This window comes from Vipera ursinii (genome assembly GCF_947247035.1).
Source record: "Vipera ursinii genome assembly, chromosome: 3".
In the NCBI taxonomy this organism is placed as follows: Eukaryota; Metazoa; Chordata; class Lepidosauria; order Squamata; family Viperidae; genus Vipera; species Vipera ursinii.
In genome coordinates this window covers 60,590,756-60,605,715 of record NC_139516.1, presented here as the reverse complement: position 1 = coordinate 60,605,715, position 14,960 = coordinate 60,590,756, and the positions used below count along the sequence as shown (strand labels likewise).

Genomic DNA, 14,960 nt, shown 5'->3' with positions numbered 1-14,960 from the left:
AGTATGGACTGTGTCCTGTTTAATCAGTTTCAAATACTAGAAAGTTGAACTTTGTAGATTAAAGACTTTGTTTGGCAGCAAGACAGCCAGGAGAACTCACAGACTGAGATATGAACGGGAAGAAAGAAGAGAAAGTGAATGAAATAGAGTTGGCAGGTTGATCTATCTATCTATCTATCTATCTATCTATCTATCTATCTATCTATCTATCTATCTATCTAATCTATCTACAGGGAGACAATTGAGAGCATCTTGTCATACAGCATCACAGTCTGGTTTGGAAGCATCACTGCTTCAGACAGGAAGGCGGTGCAGAGAGTGGTGAGGATGGCTGAAAAGATCATCAGTTCCCTCCCTCCCATCCAGGACATAGCATATAAGCGTTGCTTGAGCAGGGTCCACAAGATTGTCTGGGACACTACTCATCCTCTTCACAACTTGTTTTCCTTGTTACCTTCTGGGAGGAGGCTTCTTGGTATTCGCAGCAGAACATCCAGATTCAACCATAATTTCATTCCATACAGCATTAACCTTGTGAACTCTCAGGCTTCCTCCTTCCATTATATATTCAAGTTGGATAGTATTTAATATTTTATTATTATGTATATGTAGGGGTGTGGGTCTATACATATGTTGTTTATAGTATGTTTTGGGGGTGTATCATGTGTGTCTCACTTTGAGAGTGGGCAACTAAATTTCAATTTTGATGTGCGTCATTGTGCCCACAGTAAAAAATGACAATAAAGATTTATCTTATCTTATCTTATCTTATCATCTTATCTTATCTTATCTTATCTTATCTTATCTTATCTTATCTTATCATCTTATCTTATCTTATCTTATCTTATCTTATCTTATCTTATCTTATCTTATCTTATCTTATATCTGACTATCGCAGGGGTGTGAAACTCGCAACATCACGTGATGTGTTGCGATGTATGGCAACTTTTTTTCCATTGCCGGCAATGGGTTGGGCGCACTTTTGCCATGATGCATCCGGCCTGCGGGCCAGCAGTTTGACACCCCTGATCTACTGTATCTACCTACCTATCTATATTATTATGTATATGTTAAATTTTGTTAATTTTTTTTGCACTTGTACTATTAGCTCATGCTATTGTATTCAGATAGATACCTTGGTGCATAACTCCCTCATTTGTTTAAATGCTCTTTCTGTGTATATCTGTATCAGCTCCCATTCTGACACAGTTTCTGACACATACATTTCAAATTATGTGCAGGAAAAACCTGGGTAATGGAACTAATGTGCCTAACACCAGAATATGCCTCAATCAGAATATAGATATATTCATAAGAATCTGAGAAAATAAAGATAGCCATTGCAATGACAGGAATAAAGGGCAAAAAAGACAAGGTAGCAGAGAGTTTCTAAGATCATGCATAATTCAGAAAACAGGAGTTTCAGAGAGAAAAAATTCGGAGAAAGAAAATAAATCGCTTTGTGACAGTAAGGAAATCCTGTCACAAAGCCATTTATCTCTGAAAAGAAAATGATGAGAATTCAAAGTTGTTAATAGAGGAAAAACATCGCAAAGGCTTTCTAAATGATAAAATTCTGCAGCGCATACCTCTGAATATACTGGTCTATTTCTACCGTACAAAATGCAATACTGTTCTAATAACAAGGAATGAATATAAATATATATGAAAATAGTGGCAAAATGGGGAAGGGAAAAGGGAAGAGAAAGAAGTGTAGGATAAAGGAAAAAAGACTGAAAAGCATTGACTTCTGATTCTTTAAAGGTAAAGGTTCCCCCGCACATGCGTGCTAGTCGTTTCCAACTCTAGGGGCCGGTGCTCATCTCCGTTTCAAAGCCGAAGAGCCAGTGCTTGTCCGAGGACGTCTCCGTGGTCATGTGGCCGGCATGACTAGACGCCACAGGCGCACAGAACGCTGTTACCTTCCCACCATAGGGGTCCCTATTTTTCTACTTGCATTTTTATGTGCTTTCGAACTGCTAGGTTGGCAGAAGCTGGGACGAGAAACAGGTGCTCACTCTGCTACACGGCACTCGGGATTCGACCCGCCAAACTGCCGACCTTCTGATTGACAAGCTCAGCGTCCTAAGTAACAGCCTCACCTTTTTACTTTTACAAACTTAATATGTACTAGCAAACAGTAACTAGTTTCTGATCCTCATATTAACTTTTTTACATGACAAAAATCCCCACAGTGCTAATATATTGATGCAGATGTGTGCGAAATCAGCATCTACAATTCAGGCATAATGAAATTATTGCCATAGGTTTTTTTTTTACAATCTTAGGAGATTTCTCAGTCATTTGCTAGAGATATACCTGAGAGGAACTTAAATGATGTTCTCATGGGTTTGAAATGTTATTTTTGTAGAAAATAAAGGAATGGGAATAGATGAACAGATGGAGAAGGGAGATGAGGAAAGAGAGAAAAAGTCTAATTGCTTAACTGATGTTAAGGTCGACCCTATTGTGTATTGGCAGTATAACACAGAGATAGGAGAGCAAGTCTAGAGTCCCCCCCATGTGCCATGAGAAATACTGAAAATATAGTTATCTCCAGAAGTTTCACTTGGCTATAATAACCAGGGCTTTTTTTCTCATAGAACGCTCAGAACGGAGTTCCGGCACCTTTTTTGAATGGAACCTTGTAGCGTAGGGAAGGCGGGTTGTATGACATGTGTGAGTTCCGGCACCTTTTTCTTTTACAAAAAAAGCACTGATAATAACATAGTACTGTTTCTTTGTTTGCATGGATTTGTGCAAGTGCATGTATTAAGTACTCAAGAATGGCTTAAAAGAGTGAAGGATGAAAAGAGAGGGAATAAAAGTCAGATGATATGTGCTGAACAAATGTATTTCAAACACTTTTTCAAACAACAAGCAATCTTAGGCAATTATTAATTAGGAACTTTAAGGACAAAACTGTAACGGGTGTCTTGCTGCATCACACTGAAGACTAGTCTAGTCCAATGTTTGGGTAATCTACTAGATGCCTAGGAATATCTGTAAACAATAATGAAGCTAACAGCGTTCTCTCATTCATGCTTCCCAGTGGCTGGAATTCAAATCATGCAGACCCAGATGACTGCTTTTGGTTAAAAGGGAAAAAATCTGGACAAAAAAGATGTATGTCCCAAAGGTGTTTTTTCCAAAAGGCAACTGGACCTTGTTTTACCTTGAAACATTTCTGTGGGCGCTCCGGCTTTGTGGAATCAGCTGCCGGTTGAGCTCCGGATGGCACCGGATCTCCGCTCCTTCTGGCGCGGGTTAAAGACTCATTTATTTGAACAAGCTGGCCTGGCCTGATGGGGAATTACTTAGGGTTTTAATATTTATATATATTTTTTATTGTTTTTACTGTGGGCAATAATTTAATTCTTTTTTAACTTTTGTATTTTTGTAGTTTTATGATATGCCCTGTTCACCGCCCTGAGTCCTTCGGGAAAAGGGCGGTATAAAAATTTAATTAATTAATTAATTAAATAAATAAATTTCACTTCTCATCCAGGAAGCTTCTTCAGTTCTGAAGTAAAGAACTGAAGAAGCTTCTTGTATGAGAAGTGAAACTTCTTCAAGGTAAAACAAAGTCCAGTTGCCTTTTGGAAAAAACACCGTTGGGACAACCAGGACCTGGATGACTAAGAATCCTCATAGACAAAAAAACATATGATGTACATGCAGTGATGACAAGTGTCTGATGATTGAATAGTAGCATAAATATTTAAAATTACATCCTGGAACACTCAACATGCTTGAAGGATTAGATGGTTTCCTCCTATTCTTGTAAATGATTTCAGATTCATTTACTATTCGTTTTGTATCTGATGTTTCTTAGAGAACCCATCCATTGGGGGATGATGATGATAGTTATGCTTATGATAGTCATAAAGTATATGACTTTCCTGATTAAAATTACTCTGAAATAATTATGTTACAATGGAAAGAATTATCTATAAAAGGGAATTAAAAGAAATATTGTTTGCAGATTCTCATTTGGACTTGTTAGGCTAGAAATATTCTATGTTCCTTTTAGCAATATTTTTGTACTACTTCCCAAGGCAGTTTTTAAGCACAATTATAAATGAATAAAAATAATTTTGAGGTGTACTTTGTTTCCTCTCAATCAATGGAACTTAAGCTTAAGTTGTGGAATCTGTCATAGAGACATCTGTGGGGGTAAAGTGCAGCAATGAGATCTCACCCATCATTCTTAGAAATGTGTGTTCTTTTAGGCTTAATGGATAAAGAACTTGAACAAAAAATAGAAACTTTGATGTTATCTATGTTGATGGCAGCAAGATTACTTTATGCACAAAAATGGAAGGATACTTTGATTCCCACAATGGACGAATGCTTCCAAAAGTTGATGGAGTTAGCAGACATGACTAAATTGACTGTTTTGATCAAATAAAAGAACACAATTAATTCAGTTTCTCCTTGGAAACCGCTTTTGGACTTTGTGCTTGAGGTGGAAAAAATGAAACTTTGATTTTGGGTTTGTTGATTAGCTAGGTTTGTTGTTTATAGAAATGGCTAGTATATACTATTATTTAAAAATAAAAAGTTGAGGTTTTATGTTGCTGCTTTAGTCTACTGTACCAAAAGGAGTTGGAAGTCAATGCTTTTTATTTTCTCCCCCCCAACTCTACCTTATACTTTTCTCTCTTCTCTTTTCCCTCCCTTATTTTTCCTTTTTTTTGTACATTATATTTTGATAAACTAATAAAATAGTAAAACATGTAGAGTAAAAAGAACTTAAAGAATCTGAAATAAACAGTGAAAAGCTAATCAAAAAGATTTTTTATTATGGAAAGATATAAACAACTAAGGTCCCAGATCCAATTGAAGTGCTGAAAATTTCACAATAAGGTTTTGGAATTAATTATAAATTACAAGCTGCTACTTGTGGGAAATAGATCTTGTTCTGGTTTTTATAAGACAGAGATAAGGAATTTAATTATTTCAAAAACTGGACACTAAACGGGACTAAAGATTTTAGGTACAACAGTACATTCCAACAATAAAAATATTGAAAGAGACTTTTGAATAATAAATAAGAAAATAGTAGCCATATTATCAACAATGTTTGTAATTATGTCAGCTTCTATGGATAGACTATGTCCATAAGATTGTTGAAGAAATGTCATATAGGACAATATAGGACAAATATAGGACAAATTTTACCTAACAATATAGAGATGGTATCAAAAGTGGATTTACAATTTGACTGTTCAAGAGAATAATTTAAAAAAGGATGTTTTACTGCATTTACAAAACAAATTGACTGAGGTTTTAAAATTTAAAATGAAAATGACAAACCAAGAGAGTGACCTGGATATTTTTTTTCCTATTGGATTTGCAAAAGAGACTTGTTATGAAGAATTCTGTGTGATGGGACCAATAATAAATAAAGTGAAATCAAATCAAATGAACTAAAGATTAAGACTGTTAAAAGAAAAAGAAGGGGCTATAGAGTTGTTTATTTGATCAAGGTTCAAACAGGATATATCAGACATGTCAAACACAAGGCCCGGGGGCCAGATGCGGCCCGTGAAGTGGTTTCATGCGGCCCGCAAAGCCATCCTGGAAACAGTGAGGGAACGGCCCCCACTGCCTTGGCCCTGGCCCAGAGACCCTCCTTCTGCCAGAGACCCTCAGATCTGTCCCACTCCTGCCGAGGCCCCCATAGGCACCCTTGAGGTGAACGATGTAGAGCTGGCCCAACCAGTAGGCCATACGCACTCTAGCCACGCCCACCCAGTAGGCCATGCCCACCCTGGCCACACCCACCCGGCCCCCTGAGGGCAACCGCAATGCTGATGCGGCCCTCAATGAAATTGAGTTTGACACCCCTGGGATATATTGTTACTGCTAGCTAACTTTCATGAACTTTCTGTTGACTCCAGGAGTGAAAAAATGATTTTTATGGATTTCTTTATCAATAAGAGATAGGATAGGGATACGAGACAAATGTAAATTTAGAGAGTCTGAAGAGTTGCTTGTTTATGCTTGTTGGAAAATTGTTCCACACCGTTGGTCCAGCGACTTAACTCATTGGAACGGGTAAGTCTAGGTGGATGTAGTCCTTCACTGCAGATATGATGAAGAGATCCCCAAACAGAACATAAGTTAGGGTGAACAATGACTAAATTTCAGAACGGTAGCTTCATAGTTTACAAAGGCCCTGGTGATTGGTTTTTTCAGCTATGCAGCTTGGAAACAGTACAATTAAAAAAGAGAAAGGGATAGTACCTCAACCCATTCTGTCTTATTTAGATCATAAGGCTTGGGAAGCAATGGAGGATGGATCTATCTATCTCTATCTTTTGTCCTGTGTTGGATTGCCAAAATTTAAAATGATTGAACCAGTGTAGCTTTATTAATTCCAGCTGGATTGCATGTTAATTTTTCTTTTTGGAAAACATGCAAAGTGACATTCAATTCAATCAGAATAGAGCTGGAAGCGACCTTGGAGGTCTTCTAGTCCAACCCCCTGCTCAAGCAGCAGACCCTGGCCTACACCGTTTCAGACATTCCTTGTTATTGAACTCCATCCAGGAGGTACAATTGCTTGGATAAAAAAAAAACTCTGCTGCTTTGCTTGTTCTTCTTTATTAAAAGGAAGAAAAATGAGAGCAAACTTTCTAATTATTTTTGCAAGCCAAGTAGCCAAAATAAGGGTACCTAATATATTAAATGCTAAGCACTACTCCCCCTCTCTCTAGCAATACTCTGAAATCAATGAAATGTCAAATGCTTATAGAATCTGGAATTCCTCTGATTAAATAAGTAGTCCTGCAACAGTATCCGTTACCTTGGAGCTAACCATATGCTTCCAGGAAATTTTCTGCCATAATAAATATTCTCCAGTGTAATTTCCTAACTTGAGCTGTCATAGACTGTATAACTGCTATAATAAAAAGGTTGGGCATTTCTGCAAGTCTGCGACAAGATCGTTGTGTGTATGTGTGCGTGCGTGCGTGCGTGTGCATGTGTGTGTTTTATATAAAGTCTCTGCTCAGAAATGCACAATTAAGTTTTGCATTCTCAACCTGTCCCTGCTGGCCTAGGACGCATTAGTATTCTACTGGCAGCTGCCTATAGGTAGTAATGTTATTTTGTCCATAACCAGAGGGAACAATAAGACTAAGCCATTCTCTGACTATAAACCAGCCAAAGTAATTGGGTTTAATTTTAATTTTTGTAATAGCTTTAAATTAATAGAAGCAGCTGCTGCCACAGTGTGTGGGTGTCCTTTTTCAGCAGGCATAGAACTTAAAGAGGAAAAGAGTAAACAATGGAATGTCTAGGACACAGAGGTTAATACAAGAACTGAACAATGTCTTTGTTTAGTCAAAAACTTCACTGGCCATAACTAGTGTGCCATGTCTCTTTTTGTTTCTCTGTCTTTCTATCTGCTTTCCTTTTTAAAATTCACAGATAGTCTCAATCTGATTAGGCTTTTATTGTTGGTATTGTAGTACCCTCTCTCCTACATTTGACTTGGAAATGGATTATCCCTGAAAAACAACGGTAAGAATATATTAACCCTCTAGAGTTCCATTATAGTTATACTGAGACTGAAGACCACTTAAAATAAGCCTGTTCTGTGAATAGAGATTTATATCTCTTAGGGGAGAATAGGTCTTTCTCTTACAGAAATCACTGGCTAGTAAACTAATAGTATAAAAAACAACAAAGAGCCTTGTGCCACCTTTAAAACCAACAGATGTACAATTGCATAAGCTTTTGTAGTTTTTAGTATATCTCATCAGACATATGACATATAATTCATTGAACTGTCATTGAGCCGGCCTCAGCTCTTGGTGTCTGAATGGAAAAATGCTTTTCATCCCAATCTAATTTTAGTACAGGCATTGTTGGTAGGGATGGAAAGGGAGGATGGTGAAAGGAAGATGAGAGATTGCTTTAGAAATGAGGTAATACAAAATTGCAGTTAAACTTCTAAGGATTGTTGAGGTGCACTCTGATTTGAAGTCCACTTAGAAGTATTTGATAGTATATTAAGGTAAGAACAATACAGCACTAGATGTGGCTTCAGGTCCATGAAAGAAGCAAATTGATTTTCTGCTTTTTCCATTGATTGGTTGATAGTCCCTCTGGACATTTTCTATTGCACCAGATACTGGTTTCCCTCTTCTGGGATGTTGGCAAGCTTCCCTCACACATTTGACACTCTGTTTGATAGTATTCTTAAATTTGGTTAGAAAGACAAGATATTTCACAGACCTATTAACACTGAATAGCTAACGCTAATTGCTAGTTGGATTAGTTATAATCTGGTATCACAGGCAGGAATTACAATCATGTTCTGCCTTTAGACTCCCCAGAGGTATTTAATTAGTCACCGTCACCGTCAGCATCATCAATTCTTCCAATGAATCTTATCTGTGGTGGCATCTTTGGCATCATCCCATTTGATGTCTACTGTATGTAATTCATGTTTTAATGTCTGATGCCAAGTTTTGCGTGGTCTACCCTGCCTCAACTCTCCCTCTGGCAGCTTCCATCATACAGCACTTTTCAGGTATCATATTCTGGCAACTGAAGAATATGGCCAGCAAGGCACATTCAATGGCCTCCAACTTCCTGTATCCACTCCACGGCAAAATGTCCTTATTGGTGACACGGTTGCACTAAGTGGCAATTCTTCATAGGCAATGTTGATAGAATACATTCATCTTTTGTGCCGTGCATGGTGTTATTGCCCATGTTTCACTGCCACAGATTGCTGTTGGTGCAATGATTAGTCACCATAAGGCAGAAAATATTCATCTGGATAAGACTTTTTTTCTTATTCAGATCTACTGGTTATTGCCAATAGCAATAGCACTTAGACTTACATATATACCACTTCATAGTGCTTTATAGCCCTCTGTAAGCAGTTTACGGAATCAGCATATTTCCTCCAACAGTCTGGGTCCTTATTTTGCCACCCTTGGAAGGATGGAAGGATGAGTCAACCTTGAGCAGGTGAGAATTGAACTGCCGAACTGCTGACAGTCGACAGTCAGAAGAAGTAGCCTGCAGTACTGAATTCTAACCACTGCACCACCATGGCTTATTTTCCCTGTCTTTTTTTTTTTTTTTTTTTGCTTTTAGAGGATGGTTATGGTGAAAACTCAATATATTTCCAGTATCAAGTGAAACTCTTGTGCTTTTTGTTTATGAATTCTCCAGGAGCATTTGGCTGGTTACTGTGAGAACAGAATGGTAGACTGGATAGGCCTTAAATATCAGACCTGTCTTCTCTTTTTCCCTCATTCTCTTTCTCTTGGACGCATACACATATTACTACCACCTAAATCAAAAATTAATTTCCTCAATCCTTTTGTCTCTATGATCCAAAATAATAATGAGAAAAGCAGAGATTGTATAAATTCAGAATGAGAAAATTAGGGATTGTATAAGTTCAGAGTGCTTAGACTGCACTCCAGCAATGTAATAAATGATGAACCCTCTCATCTTTTTTGGTTGATGAGCCAGAGCAATAACAAGGGGGAATGGATTTTATTTCATCTCCATTGAGCAGCATTGCACAGTCTCTTTTATTGTATTTTGTCAGGAAGATTTTAATTTTGCTTTGGATGGTTCTTAACTATGTCTAATTATAAAATATGTCATTTTCTGCAATGGAAAATTTCTTGTTTCCATTTCACATTAACAATGAAAGGCCAAAACTGATCTTCTGCAGGTTTTTTTTTTTGGGGGGGGACCATTACGGCAGAAGACATTAGTATTGCTGTGTTCTGCAAATCATATTATATTTTCTTCACCAACATTGCCTGATTGTAGTGAACTCCTGATAAAACTATTACAGAGGACCTGTTTATTATATTGCTTAATTGAATAAGCTAGTGCCTACAGGATAATAGTATTCTTTTGCCAGAAGGCTGGAGAATTTGTTGTATTTGATTACCAAGAGTCTTGTGGAGTCTGTCCAGGCAAATAAAAGCTGAAAGCTTATACTTCCAATCAATTTTGACTCATGTACCCGAGATTGCCATATATAATTATCCTGAATTCTGGTACAAATTTAAATATGCTGTCCAATACAAGGTATTCTCATGCAAATTTGATTTCTGAAAAATGTACCTTTGCTCATCTTCCTGCTGTGACTTTTTTTAATCATCCAATAATTGATTTTTGTAAGTTTTAACGTATTGTTCCAAGAAATAGTGTGCTTGTCTTTTTTTATAACTATTTAATACACATCTAAATGATTTATTTAGCAAGGTATAAAGCAATATAAATTTGCAAGAATGTTTTTATTTTGCCTTAAATAAGTTGATTTTCCGATATTCCCGTAAGTTTTCATCATGACTATATGATATAGTTTAGAACATATTTGGTCTTGTTCTGTAGTCAATTTTACAGTATGACAACTCCTTTTTCCATAGCTATTCTCTTACAAGACATAAATTTCAATGAGACAAGGCTGGTAAATCAAATCATGAATCTGTGGGGAATGTTCTCTTTGTATCAGAGCTGAATATATTAGATGACTTTATATCATAAAATCTTTTTGTGATTGGGGAAATAGAAAGGAACTTTTCAAAGCCATAACCACATATTTAAAAATAGACTTAATAAGTTCTTCCAAAATGCATAGCCTTTGTCTGATAGTCTCTTTTTAATTATTTATTTTCTTAATAACATATATATATATATATATATATATATATATATATATATATATATATATATATATATATATATATATATATATATATTTGTGTAAATTACTAACAAAGAATTAAAGGGAAACTGAAATGCATTTCTGACTCATTAGTCGTCATCAGCCAGCCATACCCTTCTGAGATTCGAACCATGGGCTGATTGCATATGAGGCAGTGTTATTTGCCTCTAAGCCACAAGGTCTCTCTCGCTCTGTTAGCTTTTTTTTCTGCAAGGGAAGATATGTTTCAAATGTTAACTCTTTAGATTACCTTGCTAGGCCCCAAACATGGGGCAAATCTTTATTTCCTGTTTTCAGCCTATCTTGAAGGCTATCGAACAGGCAGTAGTCACACCGGACAATTCCTATATTTGTGTAAATTACTAACAAAGAATTAAAGGGAAACTGAAATGCATTTCTGACTCATTAGTCGTCATCAGCCAGCCATACCCTTCTGAGATTCGAACCATGGGCTGATTGCATATGAGGCAGTGTTATTTGCCTCTAAGCCACAAGGTCTCTCTCGCTCTGTTAGCTTTTTTTCTGCAAGGGAAGATATGTTTCAAATGTTAACTCTTTAGATTACCTTGCTAGGCCCCAAACATGGGGCAAATCTTTATTTCCTGTTTTCAGCCTATCTTGAAGGCTATCGAACAGGCAGTAGTCACACCGGACAATTCCTATATTTGTGTAAATTACTAACAAAGAATTAAAGGGAAACTGAAATGCATTTCTGACTCATTAGTCGTCATCAGCCAGCCATACCCTTCTGAGATTCGAACCATGGGCTGATTGCATATGAGGCAGTGTTATTTGCCTCTAAGCCACAAGGTCTCTCTCGCTCTGTTAGCTTTTTTTCTGCAAGGGAAGATATGTTTCAAATGTTAACTCTTTAGATTACCTTGCTAGGCCCCAAACATGGGGCAAATCTTTATTTCCTGTTTTCAGCCTATCTTGAAGGCTATCGAACAGGCAGTAGTCACACCGGACAATTCCTATATTTGTGTAAATTACTAACAAAGAATTAAAGGGAAACTGAAATGCATTTCTGACTCATTAGTCGTCATCAGCCAGCCATACCCTTCTGAGATTCGAACCATGGGCTGATTGCATATGAGGCAGTGTTATTTGCCTCTAAGCCACAAGGTCTCTCTCGCTCTGTTAGCTTTTTTTCTGCAAGGGAAGATATGTTTCAAATGTTAACTCTTTAGATTACCTTGCTAGGCCCCAAACATGGGGCAAATCTTTATTTCCTGTTTTCAGCCTATCTTGAAGGCTATCGAACAGGCAGTAGTCACACCGGACAATTCCTATATTTGTGTAAATTACTAACAAAGAATTAAAGGGAAACTGAAATGCATTTCTGACTCATTAGTCGTCATCAGCCAGCCATACCCTTCTGAGATTCGAACCATGGGCTGATTGCATATGAGGCAGTGTTATTTGCCTCTAAGCCACAAGGTCTCTCTCGCTCTGTTAGCTTTTTTTCTGCAAGGGAAGATATGTTTCAAATGTTAACTCTTTAGATTACCTTGCTAGGCCCCAAACATGGGGCAAATCTTTATTTCCTGTTTTCAGCCTATCTTGAAGGCTATCGAACAGGCAGTAGTCACACCGGACAATTCCTATATTTGTGTAAATTACTAACAAAGAATTAAAGGGAAACTGAAATGCATTTCTGACTCATTAGTCGTCATCAGCCAGCCATACCCTTCTGAGATTCGAACCATGGGCTGATTGCATATGAGGCAGTGTTATTTGCCTCTAAGCCACAAGGTCTCTCTCGCTCTGTTAGCTTTTTTTCTGCAAGGGAAGATATGTTTCAAATGTTAACTCTTTAGATTACCTTGCTAGGCCCCAAACATGGGGCAAATCTTTATTTCCTGTTTTCAGCCTATCTTGAAGGCTATCGAACAGGCAGTAGTCACACCGGACAATTCCTATATTTGTGTAAATTACTAACAAAGAATTAAAGGGAAACTGAAATGCATTTCTGACTCATTAGTCGTCATCAGCCAGCCATACCCTTCTGAGATTCGAACCATGGGCTGATTGCATATGAGGCAGTGTTATTTGCCTCTAAGCCACAAGGTCTCTCTCGCTCTGTTAGCTTTTTTTCTGCAAGGGAAGATATGTTTCAAATGTTAACTCTTTAGATTACCTTGCTAGGCCCCAAACATGGGGCAAATCTTTATTTCCTGTTTTCAGCCTATCTTGAAGGCTATCGAACAGGCAGTAGTCACACCGGACAATTCCTATATTTGTGTAAATTACTAACAAAGGTAAATTACTAGCAAGGTAATCTAAAGAGTTAACATTTGAAACATATCTTCCCTTGCAGAAAAAAAGCTAACAGAGCGAGAGAGACCTTGTGGCTTAGAGGCAAATAACACTGCCTCATATGCAATCAGCCCATGGTTCGAATCTCAGAAGGGTATGGCTGGCTGATGACGACTAATGAGTCAGAAATGCATTTCAGTTTCCCTTTAATTCTTTGTTAGTAATTTACACAAATATAGGAATTGTCCGGTGTGACTACTGCCTGTTCGATAGCCTTCAAGATAGGCTGAAAACAGGAAATAAAGATTTGCCCCATGTTTGGGGCCTAGCAAGGTAATCTAAAGAGTTAACATTTGAAACATATCTTCCCTTGCAGAAAAAAAGCTAACAGAGCGAGAGAGACCTTGTGGCTTAGAGGCAAATAACACTGCCTCATATGCAATCAGCCCATGGTTCGAATCTCAGAAGGGTATGGCTGGCTGATGACGACTAATGAGTCAGAAATGCATTTCAGTTTCCCTTTAATTCTTTGTTAGTAATTTACACAAATATAGGAATTGTCCGGTGTGACTACTGCCTGTTCGATAGCCTTCAAGATAGGCTGAAAACAGGAAATAAAGATTTGCCCCATGTTTGGGGCCTAGCAAGGTAATCTAAAGAGTTAACATTTGAAACATATCTTCCCTTGCAGAAAAAAAGCTAACAGAGCGAGAGAGACCTTGTGGCTTAGAGGCAAATAACACTGCCTCATATGCAATCAGCCCATGGTTCGAATCTCAGAAGGGTATGGCTGGCTGATGACGACTAATGAGTCAGAAATGCATTTCAGTTTCCCTTTAATTCTTTGTTAGTAATTTACACAAATATAGGAATTGTCCGGTGTGACTACTGCCTGTTCGATAGCCTTCAAGATAGGCTGAAAACAGGAAATAAAGATTTGCCCCATGTTTGGGGCCTAGCAAGGTAATCTAAAGAGTTAACATTTGAAACATATCTTCCCTTGCAGAAAAAAAGCTAACAGAGCGAGAGAGACCTTGTGGCTTAGAGGCAAATAACACTGCCTCATATGCAATCAGCCCATGGTTCGAATCTCAGAAGGGTATGGCTGGCTGATGACGACTAATGAGTCAGAAATGCATTTCAGTTTCCCTTTAATTCTTTGTTAGTAATTTACACAAATATAGGAATTGTCCGGTGTGACTACTGCCTGTTCGATAGCCTTCAAGATAGGCTGAAAACAGGAAATAAAGATTTGCCCCATGTTTGGGGCCTAGCAAGGTAATCTAAAGAGTTAACATTTGAAACATATCTTCCCTTGCAGAAAAAAAGCTAACAGAGCGAGAGAGACCTTGTGGCTTAGAGGCAAATAACACTGCCTCATATGCAATCAGCCCATGGTTCGAATCTCAGAAGGGTATGGGTGGCTGATGACGACTAATGAGTCAGAAATGCATTTCAGTTTCCCTTTAATTCTTTGTTAGTAATTTACACAAATATAGGAATTGTCCGGTGTGACTACTGCCTGTTCGATAGCCTTCAAGATAGGCTGAAAACAGGAAATAAAGATTTGCCCCATGTTTGGGGCCTAGCAAGGTAATCTAAAGAGTTAACATTTGAAACATATCTTCCCTTGCAGAAAAAAAGCTAACAGAGCGAGAGAGACCTTGTGGCTTAGAGGCAAATAACACTGCCTCATATGCAATCAGCCCATGGTTCGAATCTCAGAAGGGTATGGCTGGCTGATGACGACTAATGAGTCAGAAATGCATTTCAGTTTCCCTTTAATTCTTTGTTAGTAATTTACACAAATATAGGAATTGTCCGGTGTGACTACTGCCTGTTCGATAGCCTTCAAGATAGGCTGAAAACAGGAAATAAAGATTTGCCCCATGTTTGGGGCCTAGCAAGGTAATCTAAAGAGTTAACATTTGAAACATATCTTCCCTTGCAGAAAAAAAGCTAACAGAGCGAGAGAGACCTT

At 37.8% G+C, this 14,960-nt stretch overlaps 1 protein-coding gene across 2 annotated transcripts in view; it reads left to right on the top strand.

The window, feature by feature from the left end:
• The window catches only part of BEND5 (BEN domain containing 5), a gene marked incomplete at its 5' end in the record, with an annotated part of 895,229 nt that overhangs the window by 253,732 nt on the left and 626,537 nt on the right, over positions 1–14,960 (top strand). The window lies entirely within an intron of this gene.